General features: G+C 39.6%; 1 protein-coding gene across 1 annotated transcript in view; it reads left to right on the top strand.

Annotated features, from left to right (window-relative positions):
- The first annotated feature begins 369 nt into the window (after positions 1-369).
- Positions 370-13,798, top strand: part of LOC311230439 (peroxisome proliferator-activated receptor delta-like) — a 159,084-nt gene continuing 145,655 nt past the window's right edge. The window contains exon 1 of the mRNA XM_084316710.1: positions 370-699. The gene's annotated coding sequence lies outside the window, so the exon portion shown is untranslated. The remainder of the gene's footprint in view (positions 700-13,798) is intronic.

The following is a 13,798-nucleotide window of genomic DNA, read 5'->3' as shown; positions in this document are numbered from 1 at the left end:
TATACTCTCTTTTCTGGACTCTTTTTGTATCACAAACAGTACTGTATTTGCAAATCTGATATGTCATAAATGTATAGATGTAGCAGTACTGTCTATCCTATCTGTATGTCGTGTATGACATATAGGCTATATGTTATGATGAATTGAAAATGGGGGACCCTGATGTAAACAAGACGAAAGTCTTTCTCTGGTCTGCATCCCCTTAACAATTGTATTTAGCTGTACTGTACTGTACGCATTATGCAATCTGTTAATAAAGTTTTCAATCAATCAATCTGTGAACGCGCCCGGACACGCGCTGATGACGCGCTACGCTACGCTGTACGTGGACATCAGATGATGTCAAAGTAGAGTGTGTGACAGATCGAGTTGAGCTGAGAGGAAAACAACAGAAGTTTGGGAATATATTCTGCAGAGCTCAGCATGTATTTTTGAGCCACCAAACACATGCGGAATAATAAACAGTTTGACCGAGGGTAAACACATATGAATAGAACGCACCACATTCAGTTGTGTGTGGAAGATTAGAGCCTGGTTTTGGATGGTGTGGAATGTAGCTAGCCAGCCTGGCACGTCAAGCAAAACAATTTTGACAGTATCGGAGAGGATTCCCCCTTGCCGCTGTCGCTAGCCTGCTAGTGAACTGTTTACTCGCCTGGCAGCTAGCTAGATTTTGGACATATTACGTCGCCTACAACGGTAAGTTTAGTGTTTTGGCTAACTTGGTAAGCTAATGTCGCCATTCTCTTCATGGTAAAAACCGTACAAACCTGACATCAACCTCTCACGTCGAACAAGCATTATTTGCATAGTAATTTTACTCTGGGAAGTTGGCTAGTAGGCTACTAGCTGAATTAACAATAACCTACTAAAATGTCTGTGGAACAAATACTGGGTTCTTGCCATGTTGTGGTGGTGGTGGTTGTTGTTGTTGTTGGTGTGTGTGTGTGTGTGTGTGTGTGATATATTAAATATCCCGTGAGAGATTCGAACCAGATGGTAACAAGAGAGACTGGCATCTTGTTTTATCCAATCTTGGCACTGCCGTTTGCTAGCTCGCAAGCTTCAGCCGGCTAGTTCTAGCTGAACAGTGTCTGTTTTTACTACTATTTTTGTTTAGTTTTTCCTAACAGGCAGGCAGGCAGAGTTCCCACATACTAACTAATGTTTTCGGCAAATATCAATATAGTGTATAACCCAGAACTTGAAACTCACTTGCCATCAGACTTGACAGATTGTCACTTACTTGATCAGATAGCCAGCTCAGAATTTCGTCTGTCTTCTCTTCTCAAAAACTACTTTGAATACAAAGAAATTAAATTAAGAAATTAACTATATTATCCATGCTATTCAAATTAGCCAGTCAGATTCAAATACTTTACAACCCAGGTTCTCTTCCATAATCAGTTACGTCTCAATAACCTCATTCTACAAATGTCTGCCCACTTTCTTATCTAAATCTGGGTTGGGGGGAGGCTATGATTTCAGCAGTGCTGAAAATGATTATACAGTAGGCTACATGTTAATGGCTTCCAAACTAGAGTGACAAGAGGAGGTTGGTGTGTCATCCCAAGTGCTTTGACAGGGGATGGCCTGGGTTCAACAGGACTGGCCGGGGTTTTACTCTCAACTCAAGCCTTTCAAGTTCAAGTTTCAGGTTTCTTTTATTACCACATGGCTCGGCTGGTGGAATTAATCTCAGTACAGATGGAATGGCTGTAACAATACACATACAACACCAGTGCAAACATAAAGGGCACAAGTGCAAAAAAGAAAAAACATACACTACAGTAAACAACTCCACATACCATACGATTACACAGACGTTGTGTATTTATCAACTGTACGACTTCTGGGAAGAAGCTCCGGTCAAAGCGTTCTGTCCTGCCTCCTAGTGACCTGTACCTTCTGCCAGAGGGTAGATGGTGAGATGGGTGGAGAGGGTCATCCGTGATCTTGATTGCTCGTGAGATGGTGCGTTGTGTGTATATGGAGTCCAGTGTGGGGAGTTTGCTGCCTATGATCTTTGATGCTCTGGTGATAATTCTATCCATTATTTTGATTGTGTGCTTTATCTGTTTCCATACCAGACAGTAATGGATAGTGACACTGACAGGATGCTCTGGATCATAACTGTAAAATTGGACCAGTAGACCATGCCTGAGTTTTGTGACGATACCTTCCTCTCTTCAGGTGGAAAACCTCACAGCTCTCTGTTATCTCAAAATGTTTTAATACTTTCAGGGGAGTGCATAGTACAACACTTTGAAGAGTGATGTGTTTCTCCTACCATTGCCTTTTAAGTTTGCTTTAATCACAGTAACGTTGGCGAGCTAGCTAAATTATATCGCGCGCGAACTCTGGTCTTTGGAACGTTTGATAGTATTTACTGAGGATGGCCAGATGTTGATATTTAAACTTTAAAAATTATTGCAGCGCGAAGCTTCAGCAAACTACAAATCGCTGCTGACCGACAAAAGAGAATCCCTCACTGAGGAAAACGCAAAGGCCTAACCATCATGTATCACAATGGTGATGTCAGCCAGAGATGGGGAGAAGCATGAACCTTTAACACATTGGTTGCCAACTGCCATGCGTTGGTTGCCAATAACGAGATTTCTCGTTATTTAATCGTTATTTCTTTTATTAGCGATATCCATTCATTTTTCATCCGTCCAGCCTGACATTATCATTGGGAATGGCTCTGAGCTCGAAAAGGGCAAATACCGCCCCCTATCGTCTCCCGGATGGTAATGCACATCATTGGATTGGATTGAGTGGAAAAGTGCATCAGAGAAATACTCCGGTCCAGGATTTTCCTATCTCTGGCAAGCAGTGTTGTGTTACCAGATTCACTGGCGAGTGATATGATTTTGTATTATTTAAATATTTAATTATTATTTAGTTATTGCACTGCACTGGCAGTTGAACTGCATTGAACTGAACTGAATTGAAAGAAATAAACCTCATAACCTAACTGGCACTGTTTGCAGATGTACTGTTATTAAAGTTAGTTAAAAACATAATTTTGTATTGTTTTTTTTGGTTAAATCCAAAGGAAAAAATATAAAATCTGAGAAATCCGAAAACGGGAACATTTAAAACCGAGAAATCCGAAAACAGGAAAATTCATATCCGAAAACAGGAAAAGATAAAAAAAAAATGATTTCATAGGGCCCTAGTTAAGGTTGAGTTAATAAATTCACTCTGAAAATCTGCTAGGCTCTGATAAACTGACTCTTTGGTCAGAGTGTCCAGTGTGCATTCTGAGCCCTCAGAATTTCCGAACAACTTGAATGTGCTCGCTCTGACACTGGTTATAAATAGTTGTATTTACAACTATTGTGTTGTATGTGCCTCCCTGTATTGTAAATAGTTCATATGTAAGATTGTAAGTAAGTAAGTAAACTTTATTTGTATAGCACCTTTCTCAGATAAAATCACAAAGTGCTTCACAGAAGTAAAACATAGCAACATAGAGATGAACGCACTACACAATACACATAAAACAATTCTGACACATCGTAAGCATAGGCATAGTTACAATTAAATAACTAAATATGAGTGCAACTAAAAACAAAACAACAATATGTGTGTTGTCACTACTGTATGTATAATTGTAAATAAGTTAATTTATGTGTTGTAAATAAATATTGTTAATATTTATGTACCTAATTTATGTGCAATCGTTTCATTTCAGCTCAGTGTAGAGAAATGCACAGATACTAACAATCGCCTTACTGCGTGCGACGACACTGTTGACACCCCGTATCCGTGACACGCGTGCCCCGCGACAACACTAGTAGTTTTGGGGGGCCTACCACCCCCCCTGGAAAAAATCCTAGGGGAAACACACTATAAAAATAACGAATGACTCATTAGTCCTTGTGTCTCTCTCTTCTCTTAATATTTTAATGTTCTGTACCATTTGATATTAAATTATATTAAACAGTGAGAGTCATGGACTGGAAGCAAAGTATTTAACATTTAATTACTTTCAGGGGAGTGCGTAGTTTTACACTTTGAAGAGGGATGCGTGGACCTACCATAAACTGACAGACCCTCATTGTGTCACAACTGAAAACGAAACTTTCCTGGCGCTGGCTCAGAAACAACCTGTGACCTTTGGTAAAATCGCTGTGGTTTTGGAGCGTTAGCCCTCTGGTTTGTTTGCCTGTCAAGCTTGAGCGTAAAGGTGATGTTTGCATTTTACCCACAAGCCTTTTCACCCAGTAGATAGGTTTACTACACAGTGGCATGTGTCACTGGGACGAAGGACGAAGAAGCCACAGTAATAGTAATCGATCAGTATTCTTCTCTCTGCCACCACCTCTGTCTCTTGCTTCATTTCCCTTTCTTTCAATAAATCCTTCAGACAAAAGGACTGTCCATTTTAAGTTCTCAGACGACTCGGCTCTTTACATATCTTTAACTAAAGACTGTATATTTGGGTGTTTTGTTTATAATTCAACACTAGACTTTGTGTGTAATTTTAGACGATGGAGTGCATTCATACACAAATTATTTACGTTGTCTAGCCTATTATCTTTCACCTTGTCTATCCTAACCTATTGTTTTTCACGTTGTCTAGCCTATTATCTTTCACGTTGTCTAGCCTATACCTAGCCTATTATCTTTCACGTTGTCTAGCCTAACCTAGCCTATTATCTTTCACATTGTCTAGCCCAGGGTTGGCCAACCAGTCAGAGACTGAAGAGCCACAAAAATTACTGTGTTACCACAAAGAGCCACCAGCGTTTCTCAACCTTTTTTTTCAGTCACTGCACCCTTCATGTGTTTATAGGTCTCACCCTCTGGCCTCTTGCTAATGTTGCTAATGTCTTTTTTATTTTGGCCTCACAGGGTTAAAAGTACCCTGTGAGACCCACGGTTGCAAAATTACAAAATCACTTTTAGCCATTTAAAAAAAGAATGTTTATTTAAAAAATGTTAAGCACATGTATAGTCAATTGGTCCTGTTGTTCAGCCTCACAATGCTATTGGATAGTAAATGTGTTTATATGTCCCAGCCTCTGGCCTCTGAAGTTGCTAATGTCTTTTTAATTTGGGCCTCACAGGGTTAACCTCTTAAGCCCGAGATATACAGTAAAAGTGTATATTTTCAGCATTACGCAGGGCTGTACGCTAAGCTTTTTCACTAGGGGCACACTTGCCTCTAAATGAGAAATTTAGGGGCAAAAAATATTTTTTAGGGGCACATTTTTAAATAACAATTTTACCATTATTAAACAAATATGTTCCTCCTGCCTCATTACTGTGGTCCTTTTATTTAACATTTAAGTGCGTTTGTTTTCAGGTTTGTATCTTTTATAATGAACCAACTGAGAAAGTGTGTAAATCACTAATAGAACAAAAACAACTAACTGTGTGTGTGTGTGTGTGTGTGTGTGTGCGCGCGCTTGTGTAGTGCTCCTTGAATGAGATCATCACAACACACACACCATTAATCAGGAGGACAAGAAACTCTGCATACATTTGTTTCACAATGAAAAGTGCTTTAGAAATCAAATGAATTATTATTATTGTAAATAACCCCATGAAAGGTTTATTATTTGTATGGGTAATTACCTGCTTCATATTTGTGATGTTACTGGTTTCAGTGTGTGCCTAAAGTGATCAATGTGTTGGGCCGTTTATAGAGATCTATGCCAATTAATGTTTATGTATATCCGGGACTTTTTTTTTTATAAGAATTGAGAGGTATTTGTATATATGACCTTTATTTTGAAAACTGTTGCAACGCAACCTTATTTACATTTGCGCTTTTGACAGTGAAATGTTCAGTCCAACTTAGCTCGAAGGAAAGACTAATAAAAAAGGTTTAATTGACCCGTATGAGGCTCTTACGGTAGGACTTTGTTTATAGAAGTGGAATGTAATACTATGCAAAACGAGAAATAAACAGTGATTTTACCAGCAGTAAAGTTGCAAGCCACTTTCATTTCATATACGGGGAAACGACAATTATTAGTATTATCTTATTTGCATATTGTCTCATTATTAGATAGATAGATAGGTTGATACTTTATTGATCCGCGGTGTCAATTTAAGTAGACAGTATTTCACGTCCTAATAGTGGGGTACTCACGTAATGCATGGCTGATCCTGAACGTTAGAAGTTTCCGTGTCCCCGTCAATCAATCATCACATCATCACGTCAATCATCATCATCTTATCCTCTCTCCACATCGGACGTGGTTGTCATAAAATGGACTGATATCCATTATCCACTCCGTTGTTCTTGCGGAGCAAGAGCCATATTATTATTTAAAGGAAGCGGCCACATTCAGTTTCGTTTCGCTAGGAATTATGGGATTTGGTGTTGGATGTATAGACTACGCAGACAGGGACATGGTCTTTAATCGCACGATAGACTACAAGTACCAAGTATATAGCGTGACCCAGATTCACTCCACGAAAATCTTTTTTTCACTCAGGCTATCGCAGTAAGTTCATTCATTGCCGACAGATTCTTTCATAGCACCACGACATTGTGTCGCACTGTACAGCCTTGGTTGTAGGCTAATGTTTAAAAAAAAAAGTATCCAATTTGTATGGATTAATTTAGGAGTGAAATGCGAATGAAGGGTTGAAATCTCTACTCGCAACGTTGCTACCAGATATAATATTTCAATCGCAACGGCCAAATTAAGGGGCAATTTGCGACGAGATCATCGCAGTGTACAGCCCTGTTACGTTTGTTTACCAATGATTTTAACTGTTATTAGTGAAATATAAGATTATAGAAATCTCAGGGCATTGAGTCGTAAACCGTCGCATATTGACAGGAGGAAGTGGCACAGCCAAAAGTGATTGTAGTCTTTTGAAGGAAGAGACTCGGGGCTAGGGCTGGGCGATATGGAAAAAAATCATATCGCGATAACGATATGATAATGTTATCATATTTCTCGATATCGATAATTATAGATAATTCGATATCGATAATTGTTATAAGTATTAATTTTTTATTTTTTTTTTAAACAACAACTGTATGTTTATTTTGCAGCAATTCTTTGTCATTGCCGCCATCTTTAGTGTTACATCCCCTCACACTCCAGTTCGCAGGCTGCAGCTGGTTTAAAAGCGAAAGTAAACCGGCTTCTCTGCTGGCTGTGGCTCCAGGGGAGTTGAACAGTTCTGGCTCTGCTAGTTTATTTTCGATCTTTTGGCGCTTTTTTGGTGAACAAACCACCGCACATGTGCACCGTGACTCGTGACTGGTGTCTAGTTCTGCTAGCACACATAGCCTACTGTGTACAGACGGTTTCAAACTGTATTTTAAATTAGAAAGCAAACAAAATAAATGGACAAGAGAAAAATAAATCTCAATTTGGTCAGTATTGTCATTTGGACAAGCAAAGCCATTACTTTAATTTGCAGGCAAGAAAGACAAGTCTGTCCACTGTCTCTGGTTTTAAAACTGCCCTGTTGCAGGTAAAAAAAAAAATAATATATATATATTAAAGAGAAAAAAAAACGATTTTTCGATATATTTTTTTATTTCGATATTCGATATCAATTATTAAAATATATCGCGATATTTATCGTTATATCGCCCAGCCCTACTCAGGGCTTTCGAATTTCGAAAAACTACCCTACCCAGCTCACACCAGCCCCCTGTCAATCATCTGACTTCTGGATTTACTTTTTTATTTCTCTTATTTTTTGGGATTATCTCCCACAAACCTGAACGTTATTGCCATAAAACAGAACGCAGTTAGTTTCTCTACCTTTCTGTGAACGTCTTGCAAAAAACGGTGTTGCAATACGATGAAAAATATAAAAAAGATGGCAGAATTCAGTACTGTATCTACAATCCATTTATTAATTTGCTTAGACTTTTCAGGTCTGGTCAATTTTAGCATGGTGTTATTCACAGTCAAAGATATATATATATATATATTTTTTTTTTAATATAATTGATATTCTCCTTTGGTTCATTACAATTTACTCAAGTCTAGTAACAGACACACTATTTCTGACACTGATCCATATATGTCCCTAGATTCAGATACCAAGAACATGCAAATGGACATTTAAAATAAAAAAAAGGTTTATTCTACGTCCTTATAGAATGAGTGACCAAAAAGAAAAAAGAAAATCTTTTTTTTAAGAGCCGCATGCGGGCCACCCCTGGTCTAGCCTAACCTAGCCTATTATCTTTCACGTCGTCTATCCTAACCTAGCCTATTATCTTTCATGTTGTCTAGCCTAACCTAGCCTATTATCTTTCACGTTGTCTAGTCTAACCTAGCCTATTATCTTTCACGTTGTCTAGCCTAACCTAGTCTATTATCTTTCATGTTGTCTCTAGCCTATTATCTTTCCTGTTGTCTAGCCTAACCTAGCCTATTATCTTCCACGTTGTCTAGCCCAAGATATATATTTTTTTAAATATATATATTTTTTTAATGCAGTCAGGCCACTGAACTTAGAGGCAGGCCAGGCCAGTGTTTCTAGTTGCAGCGGCGTAATAGTTAAATAACCTAGGTGGGGAACAACCAGGAGATCACTGCAACTCACACAAGTTGGAGAACTATCTCTCTCTTTCTCTCTCTTGCTCACACACACACACACACACACACACACAAAGGGAGCCGCATGTGATTGGTGGAGGCGGGACCCTTACTGTTGCTAATCATTGACACATGCTAGCCTGTAATAATCCCCCCCAGAAAAATCTACTTTGCATTTGATATATTGTAAATATATGCCATCACACACACTGGCATTTAAAGGGTTAGAATTATAAAATGAATATGTGGTGTTATGATCAGGGCTCAAGTTGAATAAAAGATTGTATTTTTTCAATCTGACATTACAAAAAAACAGAAAATCCATCAAAATCAGTGTTGTTGCTAATCATACATAATATGCTAGCCTGTTTTTTAACAATAATTTGTGATGCCATCACAAACACTGGCATTTAAAGGGTACAAATAAAAAAATTCCTGCACCAGAATGCAGGAAAAAAAGTGGCCTGACTAGGGCTATATTTCCTGGCCTGAATGATTTCCCCAGTCCAGCCCTGGTTAAAAGCCTCCAATGCTTATTGGTGTGTGTGCGTTTGAACGTTTGCATGTTTCAACCATACATTTCCATTTATAAAAAATGTTAAAAAATTTACCTCCTATAATAGTGGGTGTCGCGGCTCTCTGACATGTTATTTTGGGGGTCACGGCCTGAAAACGTTGGGAACCCCTGGTCTAGCCTAACATAGCCTATGCTCTTTACACTCCAGTCTCTTCCCAGTCTCCAGTAGGGATGCACCGATATGAAAATTGGCCACCGATACCGATTGTTCAACTAACACAATCGGCCGATACCGATACCGATACTTGTGGCAAAAAATAAGTATTTGTAATTTTATTATTATAATTTTTTTTTTTTTATATATTTTTTTTAATATATATATTTTTTAATGAAACTACTGTATATTTGTATGTGTATGTTTGTATTTGTAGGCCTCTTTACTTACTTAAAAAAAGGAAACATCAAGAAATATGTTTATGGTATTAATTCCACCATGCCATGTATCACTATTATTATTATATCCCTCTCCCAGTATCGTCTGGCCGCTCTGGCGGCCTGCAGATGGATACTATTCTCTCAACCAGAGCTTTCAACCAATGCAATAGAACCATTTTGATTGACAGTCGATTCGGCCAATTACGCCACACCGCTAGCACCCACCTCCTGCTGTTCTTACCACCAATCGGCAAGCGTTTATTCATTTTTTACTTCGGGGCATGCCGCCATTGAAGTGATCTGCTTGCGAGAGCACAACAAACTTAACGTAGCTAATACGTTAGCTGCCCGCCGACCATCGCTCCACAGGATGACCAAACGAGACACAATGATTTTACTGCAACAAATGTTATAATAAAACAAAGCCTTTCTATACATTTGTCTGGTTGAAAAGATTGCAGAATGGGTAGTTGGGTACGGAATGGAACTGAGCTATGAACAACGGAGTAATACCTTGCTTGCTTGCTTGCTATCTTCGGGTAAATAATATGCTGATATTATTGAAGGTGTAACACTAACTATATAACGTTAATGCCACAAAACGAATGTTTGTGTCATTTTAACAGCAGATACTTTCTTAAATGCCACATCGTCCCGACAGAGCGCTGTTGACGGGGAGCTGTGATGGGTTCGCTTGGTGGTGTTATTAGTAGGGATGCACGATAATTATCGGGCCGATAATTATCGGGCCGATATCAGCAATTATGACGTCATCCCGATAAACCCGATAACGTTATTGATAGCTCCGATAATATAATAAATTTTTTTGTTAAAAGAAATCCGGTGTGGGTGGATTTGGATGAAGGGCGCTTGTTTTTATTATAGCCTCCTCCCGTTTTGCCAGTACTGTGGTAAAACTGATAGCGTGTGGTTTAGGAACAGGGAGTTTTTCACAAATCCAGCGCTTGGCTGTGACGTAGTCATAGGGCTGGGCGATATGGAAAAAAATCATATCGCGATAATGATATGATAATTTTATTTTATTTCTCGATATCGATAATTATCGAATTGTTATAAGTATAATTTTTTTTTTTTTTTTTTTTTTTTTTTTTTTTAACAACAGATGTATGTTTATTTTGCAGCAATTCTTTGTCATTGCCGCCATCTTTAGTGTTACATCCCCTCACACTCCAGTTCTCAGGCTGCAGCTGGTTTAAAAGCTAAAGTAAACCGGCTTCTCTGCTGGCTGTGGCTCCAGAGGAGTTGAACAGTTCTGGCTCTGCTAGTTTATTTTCGATCTTTTGGCGCTTTTTTGGTGGACAAACCACCGCACATGTGCACTGTGACTCGTGACTGGAGTCTAGTTCTGCTAGCACACATAGCCTACTGTGTACAGACGGTTTCAAAATGTATTTTAAATTAGAAAGCAAACAAAATAAATGGACAAGAGAAAAAGAAATCTGAATTTGGTCAGTATTGTCATTTGGACAAGCAAAGCCATTACTTTAAGTTGCAGGCAAGAAAGACAAGTCTGTCCACTGTCTCTGGTTTTAAAACTGCCCTGTTGCAGGTAAAAAAAAAATAAAATAGATTTTTCGTTTTTTTTTTAATTTCGATATTCGATATCGATTATTAAAATATATCGCGATATTTATCGTTATCGTTATATCGCCCAGCCCTACGTAGTCACGTTACATTCGGAGGCATACAGTCGATCTGCCAATTACGTCCCACTGCTTGCACCCACCTCTTCTTCTTACCACCAATCAGAAGCTCTCGTTCGTTTATTTACCTCCGGATTGTCAGCCATTACTCTACTCGGAGCTCAGGCTATTAACGTTAGTTCCCCGCCAGCCACATTGACAAGTACCAGCGCTTATACATTACTGGCAAATGTCTTGTTGCACTTGTGGCAACGAGCGTTGTCGGCATCGACTTTAGTAAAATAGACCCAGACTTTTGAACGTTTCGTTCTGTCCGCCAGGCCCATGATGAGAGCAGAGCTGTCTGTACTCTGCAGCACCCGTGTGTGTGTGTGAGTGAGTGTGTGTGTGTGTGTGGGAGGGGAAGAGAGGAGAGAGCACAGCACAGCCTTCTCCTCTCGCAGGCAGAGACAAACGGCCAACAAGATTAGTTTGCGACGTTTAAATTCCTAAAAAAAAACTCCATAATTTCTCGAGTACCGATAGCAGTACCGATGACGTCGGAGCTTATAAATACTAAAAAGAGGAAGAAAAAAAAATTGATCCAAAAAAATATATATATATATACATTTAAAAAAAAATATTATAATACAATAAATATCGGTTATCGGTATCGGTTATCGACTTGAGGAGCATAAAGTTATCGATATCGGTGTCAAAAAATCAATATCGTGCATCCCTCGTTATTAGCATTGAACAGCTAACCGAAAGCTAGCGTTACCTAACGTTAAAGGTTTAGCCATAACGTTACGTTGGCTAAAGTTGGGGCTATTCATAATCCAGCAATAATGGCTGCAGACCTGCAAGCAAAGTACAGCAAGTTGGCAAAGGAGTATTCCAACGTAAATCACATTTTCACCAGTAACGTTAGTCTTCTGCCTCCCGGTAGCTCATGCTAGCTAACCTAGCTCATGTTAGCGTCGTCACTGAGCGACCACCTCGCGTACACAATTAATGACATGTTGCGGACAGCCATATCAGTGACAATGTTTAGCTTTTAGTGCCAAATGATAAGAGTCTGAAGCGGAGTCTCAAAAGAGAATGTTGAATATTTAGTAGTAAATGCCACATCGTCCCGACAGAGCGCTGTTGACGGGGAGCTGTGATGGGTTCGCTTGGTGGTGTTATTAGCATTGAACAGCTAACCGAAAGCTAGCGTTACCTAACGTTAAAGGTAGGGGTGCACCGATATATCGGTCGGGTATCGGTATCGGCCGATAAGTGCCTTGTTGACTGCTATCGGCCTATCGGCCGATAAGCTCAAATGTGCCGATAGCAGTCGCCGATAAATAACCCATCAATTTGTGTAGCGTCAAAAGGCAAAAAAAAAAAAAGTTCACTCGCAACCTACCTGCACAACGCCCGCCGTCCCCCACACACACACACACAAGCTACTGCATCAAAGTAACTACTTATGATTAACAAGGCATTCGTTTTGTGGCATTAACGTTATATAGTTAGTGTTACACGGACAATAACATCAGCATATTATTATTACCCATAGCAGCAAGGCATTACTCCGAGTCCGTTCATAGCTCAGTTCCATTCCGCTGCTCATTCCGTACCCAACTACCCACTACTAGTTAGTTAGCACCATCCAGGCATCAACGTGAGCTCCCGGTACGGTAGCTAGTTAGTTAGCACCATCCAGGCATCAACGTGAGCTCCCGGTACGGTAGCTAGTTAGTTAGCACCATCCAGGCATCAACGTGAGCTCCCGGTACGGTAGCTAGTTAGTTAGCACCATCCAGGCATCAACGTGAGCTCCCGGTACGGTAGCTAGTTAGTTAGCACCATCCAGGCATCAACGTGAGCTCCCGGTACGGTAGCTAGTTAGTTAATAACGTTATATAGTTAGTGTTACACGTTCAATATAACATCAGCATATTATTTACCCGAACACAGCAAGTAAGCAAGGCCAGTTCCATTCCGTTGCTCATTCCGTACCAAACTACCCATTCTGCAATCTGTTAATAAAGTTTTCAACCAGTCAAATGTATAGAAAGGCTTTGTTTTATTATAACATTTGTTGCAGTAAAATCATTATGTCTCATTTGGTCATGCTGTGGAGCGCTGGTCGGCGGGCCGGGCAGCTAAGGTATTAGCTACGTTAAGTTTGTTGTGATGTGCTCTCTAGTGAGTCGCAAGCAGATCAATGGCGGCATGCCCGAAAGTAGAAAATGAATAAACGCTTGCCGATTGGTGGTAAGAACAGCAGGAGGTGGGTGCTAGCGGTGTGGCGTAATTGGCCGAATCGACTGTCAATCAAAATGGTTCCATTGCATTGGTTGAAAGCTCTGGTTGAGAGAATAGTATCCCGCTGCAGGCCGCCAGAATGGTTCCATTGCATTGGTTGAAAGCTCTGGTTGAGAAAATAGTATCCCTCTGCAGGCCGCCAGACGATACTGGGAGAGAGATAGTGATACCATAAACATATTTCTTGATGTTTCCTTTTTTTAAGTAAGTAAAGAGGCCTACAAATACAAACATACACATACAAATATACAGTAGTTTCATAAAAAAAGATTTTTTTTTTTTTTTTTTACAAATACTTATATACAAATATACAAATATCGGTATCGGTATCGGCCGATAGTATTAGTTGA

The sequence above is a fragment of the Notolepis coatsorum genome (assembly GCF_963971535.1).
Source record: "Notolepis coatsorum genome assembly, chromosome: 6".
NCBI classification, from domain to species: domain Eukaryota; kingdom Metazoa; phylum Chordata; class Actinopteri; order Aulopiformes; family Paralepididae; genus Notolepis; species Notolepis coatsorum.
Note: the sequence above shows the minus strand (reverse complement) of the source record. Positions and strands in the feature narration are given on the sequence as shown.